Raw genomic sequence first — 12,461 nt, 5'->3', positions numbered from 1 at the left:
ATGTGTATAGAAGAACAGAGCATGTCAGGTACTTGTATAGCTGTGTTTGGGAGAAGAGAGCATGTTAGGTACTTATGTCTCTTACTTTTAACTTAAATATTTTAATATTTACAATTTAAAATATTATTTTAATTTTTTATCTTTATTTCTGTTTATTTAATGAGAATCTCAAAACATGTCATAATGTGTTTTAAAATAAAAATTAAAGTCTCTTTGATGTGAATCAAATCAAACTAACTGGAAAAGCTAAAACAGAAATATAATGTTAATAATTTTATTTGTTAGTTAAAAACTAAGGTTTCTGTTAAAACATCAGTAATTTTAACCAGAGTAAAAACATTTATGATAGACTGATGCTACTCGTCCATTGAAAACTGTTACACAGATCCAAAAAGGAAGCTAAATGGATGAAAAATTGCCATGAATAATGCACAATATTGCCTATTTTTTATTACATGTGGAAGCCTTGTTATAGAGTTTTTGCTACAATTTTCCTCTAAGAATAATTTTTAAGAACTTGTTCCATACAAAACACAGAGAGCTGGTAGAAATCCAGGATAGAAACAGACTGCTAAGCATCGATGCAGATGCACACCATTTAAATTCATCTCCTCTTCCTTTCTTCATCTATCACAACATTGCATGTTTCTATGGTTTTTTATCAAAGATATTTTTGCATCAATTTGTTAGAAAATCATGTTTTGGTTTTCAGAGTCATTTAAGTGATGAATATATTCTATGAAGCATTAAATCGAAATTACTACATTCCCCTGTAATAGTGTCCGTTTACCCAGCTTTTGCCTGCAGAAGCTCAAGGATGTTTCCTCCCTGTTCATAGACTTTAAAATGATAGGAAACTAGAACGCGACACAGAGTCTTAGCTCAAATAATGTCTTACTGCTGCTTTACTTCTCTATGAGAGGAAACATAACTGAATGGTTCACATTGTCTTAGGATGCTGAAGTGCCTTAATTGGCAAACTCTCTGTAAAGAGAACTCTTACCTGACCTTATTCAAAAGCCTCTCACTCAGCTAAACCAGTTCCCTACACTGTACTGAAGAGATACAACCACATTGAAACAGCGCTGTCTACAGTTGGGAGTCTGTTCCTTTTGGCTTTACATTTTTTGGCTTTAATCCGACATCATGTCATTAGGCTTCCTGAAAGTCATGCTTGATATTCAGGGGGCTGCCTTACAGGGTAGAAAAAGAGGAATTGTTTTTCTTGTCCCATCCTGAAAAAATGTATTTGCATATTTCCCAGGAACAAGAAGCTTAATGGTTACAGGCACAGCTCTTCTGCTTCAACTGCAGGGCATACATAACCCAATAAGCGTTATCTTTCTACTCTTTCAATTCCACCCACAATGGAATAACAATGCCTCAATATGTCTTGATGCGTACAACCTGATCCAACAGGGCCCTATATTTCCCTGTTACTAAGAAGAGCTAACCACCAAGTCATCGAAGGGCTGCGATCAGTTACTATGACCTTAGGTTTGATTTTAGATAATTTATTACAATGTGTGACATGCACAATGTAATAGATGATCTGTAAAAAGTCCTCATACTCTATTATGGCAGTATATGTTAGGATCAATCAGACAACCTAGGATTAAAGTACCCTAGGGGGTCTGATAATTATTAAAAATAAAAAAAAGTTAAAGAAAAATTAAATTAAAAAACCTAAAAACTGAAACCACCCATCTTTCCCTAGAAATGATGATAAACATGTTAGGTTTCACTTCATCCCAAAATGTCCAATCTATCAAAATATAATAACAGTCATTCCCAGCGTTTAACCCCATAATGGAAAATAGTGCCCAAAGTCTAACATGCCACCTTTTTGCCATTTTGAAAAAAAAAATCCAATAAAAAGTGATCTAAAGGCCGTACAGTGCTATGAATGCATAAAAATAAAGAAAAAAATGTTAGGTTCGAATTGCATACACAATTATATGTATATAAGAACACATACGGTACACTACAATGAACAAGGTAGAAGGAATGTAGCTCATGAGTGCTCCTTTTTTGAAAAAGAATTATAAAAGACAACGTATTAATTATTGGAAATGGTGTGTATACATTAGAAGATTACACACTATCGGACTACACACATTGGAAGATTAATTAAGAAATTCACTCTGATATATATATATATATATATAAGGTGTGAAAGATTACTATGTAAAATGATTGTGGTCAGGTTGGGGACTCTTGGTGATCTTAACATCATATATATGACATAACAATTGGAGGTATGCGTATAGTTTCTGTAGTTTTTGCGCTGCGTTTGTGGTAAGAAGTCGGTTTTGATCGGTACATAGCAATAGATAAGCAAAATCGCTATAGAGAATTATTCACTATGGGTATTATGTTTGGGATATATACACTCACCAGCCACTTTATTAGGTACACCTGTCTAACTGCTCATTAACACTTAATTTCTAATCAGCCAATCACATGGCGGCAACTCAGTGCATTTAGGCATGTAGACATGGTCAAGACAATCTCCTGCAGTTCAAACCGAGCATCAGTATGGGGAAGAAAGGTGATTTGAGTGCCTTTGAACATGGCATGGTTGTTGGTGCCAGAAGGGCTGGTCTGAGTATTTCAGAAACTGCTGATCTACTGGGATTTTCACGTACAACCATCTCTTGGGTTTATAGAGAATGGTCCAAAAAAGAAAAAATACCCAGTGAGCGGCAGTTGGAGGTCAGAGGAGAATGGGCAGACTGGTTCGAGCTGATAGAAAGGCAACAGTGACTCAAATCGCCACCCGTTACAACCAAGGTAGGCAGAAGAGCATCTCTGAACGCACAGTACGTCGAACTTTGAGGCAGATGGGCTACAGCAGCAGAAGACCACACCGGGTGCCACTCCTTTCTGCTAAGAACAGGAAACTGAGGCTACAATTTGCACAAGCTCATCGAAATTGGACAGTAGAAGATTGGAAAAACGTTGCCTGGTCTGATGAGTCTCAATTTCTGCTGCGACATTCGGATGGTAGGGTCAGAATTTGGCGTCAACAACATGAAAGCATGGATCCATCCTGCCTTTTTATCAATGGTTCAGGCTGGTGGTGTCATGGTGTGGGAAATATTTTCTTGGCACTCTTTGGGCCCCTTGGTACCAATTGAGCATCGTTGCAACGCCATAGCCTACCTGAGTATTGTTGCTGATCATGTCCATCCCTTTATGACCACAATGTACCCAACATCTGATGGCTACTTTCAGCAGGATAATGCACCATGTCATAAAGCTGGAATCATCTCAGACTGGTTTCTTGAACATGACAATGAGTTCACTGTACTCAAATGGCCTCCACAGTCACCAGATCTCAATCCAATAGAGCATCTTTGGGATGTGGTGGAACCGGAGATTCGCATCATGGATGTGCAGCCGACAAATCTGCGGGAACTGTGTGATGCCATCATGTCAATATGGACCAAAATCTCTGAGGAATGCTTCCAGCACCTTGTTGAATCTATGCCACGAAGAATTGAGGCAGTTCTGAAGGCAAAAGGGGGTCCAACCCGTTACTAGCATGGTGTACCTAATAAAGTGGCCGGTGAGTGTATGTAAATAACTTATTTTTGAATGACTGGCTTCAATTCACAATTACGTTGGGACCAGGCAAGTGGTTTTGCCCATGGATCGATGGAACGTATTCCTTGGAGATTGATGGGTGGAGTGTAGCTCACGTAGTAGAAGGTGTGACAGATTCAGAATGCCTGATTGGTCTGACCAAATAGCTCCCCTGGAAAACAGTTGGATGCTGTTCTCAGGCACTGAGTGGTCGCGGGAAACCCACGTGGGAGAAGGTGTGGTAGTCTTCGAATGACTGATTGGTCCAAACAAAGTGATTGGTTTGAATTTGTGGATATTGATTGGCTGGGGTAAACACACGTAAGAGAAGGTGTGTCAGGAATTGTAACGCTGATAGGTGAGGTTGAAATTCCTGCCCTGAGTAGGAAACAAGAAATTTTGTGAATTGGAAGGTGGGAGGTAGTATTTACTACAATCCATCCACCAATGTTGGGATTGGGTGTAAGAGGTGATGAGGTGGTTACCTGTGAGAATAATAGAAAGAGATCTGCACCCATCTGAATAATAAATGTGTTGGGAATGCCAAAACATCATTGTAAACTTGTATGCTTGTAAATGTGTTTATGATATTGAATCGGGGGTTTTAATTATATTTAAACAAAAGTACAGTTTGTAAAAGCTAAAGTTTATAAGAAAGGATGGTAGTTAGACCTCCAGCAACACCCCGGAAGAAGCTGTGGCTGGCGAAACCCAGGGTCGTGTGAGGCTGGTGTACCACTTATATTACATGCACATTTTTATCCAGTGTTTATTAAACTTTTAAATCAAGTATCCAAGACATACTACACGATTCTGTGTTTCTTCCAGTGGTCCGCTGTGGTGAACGGTGGAAACGGTGGAGGAACAAAACCGCAGTCGTGTCGGTCTGAATGGCGGGCTGTTCTTATCGGAAGATTTTTATCTTTATTTTTATGTGTTTTTAATGTTGGGACTCTCTGGATCGGTCCTGGACCATTGTGAAGCTCCTTAGGGGTTAAGAGTGAAGAGTCCAGCACGCTATTATTAGAAAGTGTTAAAAATGGTAGCATTGAAAACGTCATCAAATGTTGAAAAAACGCATATGCATTTTTACACCAATTTTACCAAATACTGTCACTATGAAGTTCAATTTGCTACACAGAATACAAGCCCTCTCACAGCTCTCCACGTGGAAAAATAACAAAGTTATGAATATTTGAAGGTGGTGAATGAAAAATTAAAAACTCAAAAATTAAAAAGGGCCTGGTCGTTAAGGGGTTAAAATGACTTAAAATAAATAATAAAGTTTATTCTCTAATCTTGCAAACAACTACGTGTGAAATCCACATAGTTTATACAGTGATTTTCACTGAAATTACACTGTCAGTTGTGGGGTATCTGTATAACGCACATTGCAATACCTTATTGTGGCTCTAGTTTACAGCCAGATTTACGTGTCAAATCGCAAATTGACGATGATGTAGCCGATCGCACTTGGAAGCCGGGTGTAGCAGGGGATTCATCATCATCACGCGAAGAGAGTGTCAGATTGCGGAGCAGGCAGCTAGTCGCTACTGTGGCTGTGAGTCAGCAGGGTGGCAGCAGTGCGAGGACGGGAGCTAAACGTCTGCGGGGTACAAATCCAGATTCACAGGCCCAAATATGCAGTGGCACAGGGGCTCAGCAAGGCAGCGGCGGTGGTAGTCGCTCAGTGCAGAGTGTTGGGGGTAAAATTACCACCTCAGCGGTGGGGCAGTTTTTTGTAAAGACACCAGAGGAGCCGAGCGTGGGTATATGTTGTATCAGCGGGCAGAAAGTGAAGCGTGGCCAGGGAGCTAACCTTGGCACCACGGCCCTGCGCCAACACATGCAGTGTCACCATCCAATGGCCTGGGAGAAACGGGTGTCAGATGCGGTCCATCCTGCAGGCGCAGCAGCAGCACCTAGTGGCACACATGTTGTTTCAGCAAGTCAAGGCTCCAGCACCTCGGCCAGGGGGGGGGGGGGCTGTTTGTCCTTGACATCATCTCCCGGTCCAGATGCTCCTGCTCCTCGCTACACATGGCGCCAGCAGTTGTTAAGCGAGGCGATTACAAAAAGACAACTCTATGCGTCCAGCCATCCTAAGGTGCAGAAGCTGACCGTGCTCTTGTCAAAGTTGTTGGTACTGCTGTCTCTCCCTTTCCAAGTCGTGGACTCTGCACCCTTCAAAGAACTAATGGCTTGTGCCGAACCGAGGTGGAGAGTTCCAAGCCGCAATTTTTTTTCCAAAAAGGCTGTGCCAGCCCTTCACCAATATGTACAACAGAAGGTGGGCCAGTCCTTGAGCTTATCAGTTTCTTCCAAGGTGCACGGCAGCGCGGACGTGTGGAGCTGTAATTATGGTCAGGGCCAGTATATGTCCTTTACGGCCCACTGGGTGAATGTGCTTCCCGCCCAGCCACACCAACAACTTCCACGAGAGACGGCGCTTTCTCCTCCACGTTGTCAAATTGCTGCTCCTGCACCAGTGTCAGCCTCCTCCTACTCCTTCTCCACCACCACCTCAGCCTCCACAAGTGCTGCTCCATCATACCACATGTGCAGGGCACAGCGGTGTCACGCAGTTCTACACCTGGTTTGCCTGGGTGAACGAAGTCACACAGGGGAGGAACTGCTACGCGTCATGCAAGAATAAATCAATGTGTGGCTTTCTCTGCGACAACTAAAAATCGGAACCATGGTGACAGACAATGGGAGGAACATGGTGTCCGTGCTGCACCGAGGAGGGATGGTCCATGCGCCCGCACATGTTCAATCTGGTAGTCAACAAGTTCCTGAAGTCTTACACCCATCTACAAGACATTCTAAAAATGGCCTTGAGGACACTGTGCACGTACTTCAGCCATTCTTACAAAGCCAAGCACACCCTCCTCGAGTTGCAGCGCCAGAACGGCCTACCCCAACATAGTCTGATATGCGATGTTTCCACCCGTTGGAATTCCAGCCTCCATATGTTAGACCGCCTGTATGAACAGAGAAAAGCCATTAATGATTTTTTGATGATGCAAGCGGACCGTAGTAATCGCCTGTGTAACTTTGATGTCAGCCACTGGCAGCTCATGTGTGACACCTACCGTTTGCTCAGGCCTTTTGAAGAGGCCACGTTATTTGTCAGTCGCCAGGACTGCGGGATCAATAACGTCATTCAACTGCTTCATGTCCTGGAACTCATGCTGCAAAATCTGTCTGGTCAGGGAACTGGAGAAATGGAGACTACATCTCATGGCCACATGAGTCCGGTGGGGGCTGAACTGGAGGAGGAGGAGGACATTAGAGCACAAGCAGAGTCTGGTGCAATTTGTGGTTTTTCTACTCAGGTGACAGGAGAGGAGGAGCAGGAGCGTAGGAGGTAGAAGACAAGGCAGATGACCAGCATGTATTGCGTAATCGCTGCCGGCTCTCCGCGATGCCGCCGCGCCGCCGCTGTTCCGGCTTATTGACAGTGCCGGCCGATTGTTATAGATATTCGGCCAGCATTGACAATAAGCCCGGCAAGGTCAGTGCAGCCCCGCGCCGCTGCTAGTGGAACAGCGGCGGCATCGCGGAGAGCCGGCAGCGATTACGCAATACATCCTGTCGGCTTCTCCTATTGGTCCTAGGTGACAGGGGGCGTGCTGGTGGTGTGTCGGCCTCCCCCCTTATGAATAACACTGACTGCAGCTCCCCAGATATGAGGATCTGACCTCTTATTTTGTAAGATGTCGGATCTGTTTAAAACACCTTTCCAATCACAGATTTAAAAAAAAATTGTTGGGCAGAAAGGGGGTAGGGAGCGAGTTATGTGGGGCACATTTTGGGGGGGGGCTTTTTCGGGGTGACAGGTCCTCTTTAAGCATGGCACAACATTCTACAACACCCTACAGGCTCTCTGCAGCCTGGAAATGCCTGTTTTTTAACGTGATTAGTTTTGATTCGATTCGGGTCGAATCAAATTTTTTCAAAAAATTTGCCGAATCGGGACGGAACGAATTTTAACAAATTTGCCCATCTCTAATTTGGACATTTATTGAAGACACTGACATTGGGACTAGTTGGTAATCCAAGTTCTCCTCGAGGTTGTAACATGCTTTTAATGTTATTTGTTAAACTATTGTAGATATTGATGAATATCTGGAAAATTGTTTGGAGAAATGTTTGGAAATGCTATTTTGATTCACATGTTGAAGCTCCATGTAATTGTCCACATGAGCAGATGTGTGACATGAGTCGCAAGCTGGTTGAAGCAGAGGTGCTGCTCACCTCTCCCCTCTCCATAGGATCAGAATGGTCACGCTGCAAATCAGGGTATGAATAGGACCTGTATAGTATACATTATATACACTTATACACACAGTATATACACATCATATACACTCAAAGTGTATACACATCTAATTTGCACACATATTATATAGTACATAGACATTCTATACATACATAGTATATATACATCATATACTTAGATATACAGTATATACCCACTATATAGAGGCAGGCCGGAGAGGCGGGCTGGGCGGCTGTGGATGGGAGAGGTGATAATGGAGAAGGATTGGCAACAAGGAGGAGACTACAGGAAGAGGGGGAGGATGAACAAGACTAACACAGACATAGAGACAGCAGCAGCCTAACAGTAAGTGATGTTTGTGCTCAAATGCAGTCCAGATGTGCATGACATGTAATGCTGGTATATATTGATGTGTGTAGTACATGTAATGCTGGTATATATTGATGTGTGTTGTAAATACATTTTGGTCTTTATTTATAAGTGCGGCCCAATCTAAGTGTTTGGTATATTCATTGCTGGAATATATTTATGTGTTTGCCACATTCTTTTTGGTATAAGCATTGCAGGTATTTTCACAGGAGGAACATGTTTTTCTATTTGATGCGATATTAACGGCTGGAAGGTCTTATCGTAGATGTTTCCATTTGTTTCCCAGTTGTTGTTGCAACTTTCTATAACTGTCTATAACTTATGAATCACAAGAGATATTGCAAATAACATGGAACTTGTACCCATACTATGATCCAAAATTCTCCTATATCCTATCAACTAGTTGCCTAAAAGTCAGGACAATTCTGTGCAAACAGAATTCTCAATTGTTCAAATACTATGTTGGAAAATAAGATGTGCTTGGTACATTGTTACCATGGTTACTGATGTACAAGTGCTTATTAATGTGATAACAGTGACAGTTCTGCATCACTTCACCTGCTCTTCCGCTCACATCGCCCACCTCCTACAGCTGAAATCTGTCCCAACAGAAGCACATCCCAGAGTATCCTCTCCCGTCTCGTAGAATCTTTCAAAGTTTCTTCTACATGGAAAAGTAGTAGTTTCCGCAGTCTAATGAGACATAAACTCCAATACTAAAGTATCTATATTCTTGTTCATGAAGGGGGAATGGTGGCGTAGGGCATATTTTAATTGATTCATCAAATTAAGTGATTTTATAGAAGCACTACTGTAGTCTACTGTCTTTTTCTACATAGAAGACAGTGTTAGTAGTCACATACTTATATAAAGTAGGTGGTATAATACCGTAGCATTTACATTCTTACTAAGGGTGCATTCACACTGCCATTCCCCGCCGTACCGTAGCACGGCTGCCACACGGCGGCGCCCGGGAGGGGAGGAGGAGGTTAGAGCTGTTTACCCCCCTCTATAGGGATTCATGGCGCCGCATGCCGAGAATAGAAAGGACGTACTACGGCGCCGCGCGAATTGCTGGCCTTTGGGGGATGTATACGGCATATATACAGCGTATATACCTCCCCTGAATGGGCGTGTGAATGAGGCCTTTTGCGAATGATACAGTGTTACATCCCAGCAGTCATAACATGCTACAAAAATCATTGTTATAGTAGTTCCAGTCTGATGCATCAGATGTAGGAGCACAGAGGGGGTTGTTTTATAGTTATGTTTTTGTACATACAACAGATGGCAAAATTATCAAAGACAGAATTTTCTTTTACATAGTGGTAGTATAAGTAGTTCTATTCCTGTACATAGGGGGCAGTATTATAGTAGTTATATTCCTGCACATAGGGAGCAGTATTATAGTAGTTATATTCTTGTACATAGGAGCAGTATTATAGTAGTTATATTCCTGCACATAGGGGCAGTATTATAGTAGTTATATTCCTGTACATAGGGGGCAGTATTATAGCTGTTATGAAGAACTGAAGAAAACGTAGGTTGTGGGCTCCAGCAACATGGAAATGTGTGACTCCGTTTTTCATATAAAAAATCCAAAATAGGTTTATTTCAACATCATTAAAAACTTGCGAAGTGCAAGGGAGACAGGCATGGATACACCAAAGACGTGACACTTAGACAGAGCTTGCGGTAACGCGTTTCGGACTGTAGCCAACTAGTCCTTACTCATACCTCAGGTATGAGTAAGGACTAGTTGGCTACAGTCCGAAACGCGTTACCGCAAGCTCTGTCTTTTCTGCTGGACATCAGAAGAAAAAGGGACTTTTGCTCTGGCGCAAGACAAAACATTTGAGTTTGAGTAGACATTTAAGATGCAAAATTTTTTTTATTACAAAAGATAAAATAATAAATAAAGATGTGATATAAAATAGGACAACGCATTTCGCGCCTGCTACTGGTGCTTCGTCAGGTCAATCTGTGCTTGGCGATCTCTGTCAGCTCCATAGAGATGAATGGAGCAGAGTGGTTATGCGTGGCCGTCTCATGGAGCGAGGAGGGATGCGACGGAGGAACGCGGGACTCCATTGGACCCCTTGATTTCAAAGCCAGCGACCTAAAGGACAGACCTAACTGCCACTTTCTCTCCGCCTCTCTTATGAGACTTAAGGTGTTCAATCGTGTCTCCTGTAAGAAACATACATCGTCATTGAGATACTTCAGGTGGTCATGTACAACATATCCGGTCCATCTAGCTCTAATGCTATTCACATTGCTGATGATCAATGCATGAAGGAAGTCTGTCATCAGGAGAAGTAGATGAAAAACCATCCCTATCATCATAAGTCTGAGTCAAAGTTGTCTTGCTGACCACCAGTTTCCATATCCCATACTGATCCACCATGGGTCATCATCATAATCCTCCATCATACACTTCAGTTCTCTCTTTATCTCCTCCTCTCCATCTGACTTGCATAGTACACTGTACCTGTTAGTAGTCACAGTAACATAAGCCTGACTCTCCACTCTCATTTTGGTGTTTTTTTTTCTCTGAATGGATGTTTATGCTCAGGTCCTTGCGGCTCTGGACCATCTATTCTATAGGGCTGCTGACCACCGAACCATGGGACTGTTGACCACCGGACCATGGGGCTTAGCTGTCTGTGGTGTGACTGGAGGGGGGAATTCCTCAGCTCTAGATTGTCTTGCACCCTCCACAATAACAACATCTAGGCTCTCTGTGCCATCAGCTGCCACAGATTGTACTTGGGATGACTCTTCAGCCGGGACAATATCACACACAGAGATGATTACTATGTATATCAGCAACATTATCAACTGCAGCATTAACCTCCTGTACAGCACAGTTTTCGATGTCCTGCTCGGTCGCACCTTGAGGTGTTACAGAGTTACTATTTGGTTCAGGTGCGAGTCCAGAGTCCTCCTGCAGTGCATGTTCTACTGGGACATATGGGGGGTCATTTACTAAGGGCCCGATTCACGTTTTCCCGAAGTGTTACCCGAATATTTACGATTTGCACCGATTTTCCCTGTATTGTCCCGGGTTTTTGGCGCACGCGATCGGATTGTGGCGCACCAGCGCCGGCATGCACGCGACGGAAATGGGGGTGCGTGGCCGTACGAAAATCCGATGGATTCTGAGAAACCATTGCATTTTTAAAAAAAAGTGTTGCGGGACACGCACTTACCTTCACTAAGTATAGGATTGTGAACTGCGACTGGCCTCGGTGGACTTCAGCGCAGCAGGGACACCTGGTGGACGTCGGAGGAACTGCCTTAGTGAATCGCCGGAAGACCCGAATCCACCACAGAGAGCGCGCTGCTGGATCGCGAATGGACCGGGTAAGTAAATCTGCCCCATGGTGTCTGTACTGCTACTTTACTGTCCAATTGGAGCTGGGACTTGTAGTACCTAAGCAGGTGCTGCTGGGGCTTGTGGTACCTCACAAGGGCCTTCTGCAGGACTTGGCTGTTGTCTTTTTATATAGACTTCTCCCTCCTCAAAAGGCACAGTTGCTGGCTGTAGTATAGATTTTACATGGGACTTCTGGTTCTCAGACCTGGATTTTGAGGCCTTGTCTCTCTCAAACCGCTGCTGTTTCCTGATGGTCTCTCCCACTAGCATTTCTCAACCTCACCTCTAGGAGGCAGGATTATAGTAGTAGTAGTATTCTAGTACATAGTAGCAGCATTATGGTAGTTAAATTCTTGTACTTAGGAGGCCTTACAAGGCTAGTAATGTCATACCTCCCAACTTTTGGGCGAGAGAAAGAGGGACAAAAAGCCTTTTTTTCTAAACCACGCCCATTGTCACACCCACAAGCATAGTATAATATTGACCCTGATGGTCCCCACATAGAACAATGCCCCTTACTTTGCCACCCCCTCCCCCCCGTGGACCCGTATAATTACACCTAATGCAACTAAGCAACATATAAAACCCCTCTTTAATGTTATCCTCCCTTTAAATTTGGTTTTCCACTTTTATTTAATCTCCCAAATTTATACATAATCCTATCTGCCCTCCTCCTCACATGATGTGGTCCCAGTTCTCTATCCTCCTCATTCTGTGGACTCCTGTCCTCCATCCTCCTCCAGTATTCTCCTCCTGTATCCTCCTCCTGTATCCTCCAGTATCCTCCTCCTGTATCCTCCTGTCCTTCTCCTATATCCTCCATCCTCCTCCTGTATCCTC

This window comes from Engystomops pustulosus, chromosome 6 (genome assembly GCF_040894005.1).
Source record: "Engystomops pustulosus chromosome 6, aEngPut4.maternal, whole genome shotgun sequence".
Classification (NCBI taxonomy): domain Eukaryota; kingdom Metazoa; phylum Chordata; class Amphibia; order Anura; family Leptodactylidae; genus Engystomops; species Engystomops pustulosus.
Note: the sequence above shows the minus strand (reverse complement) of the source record.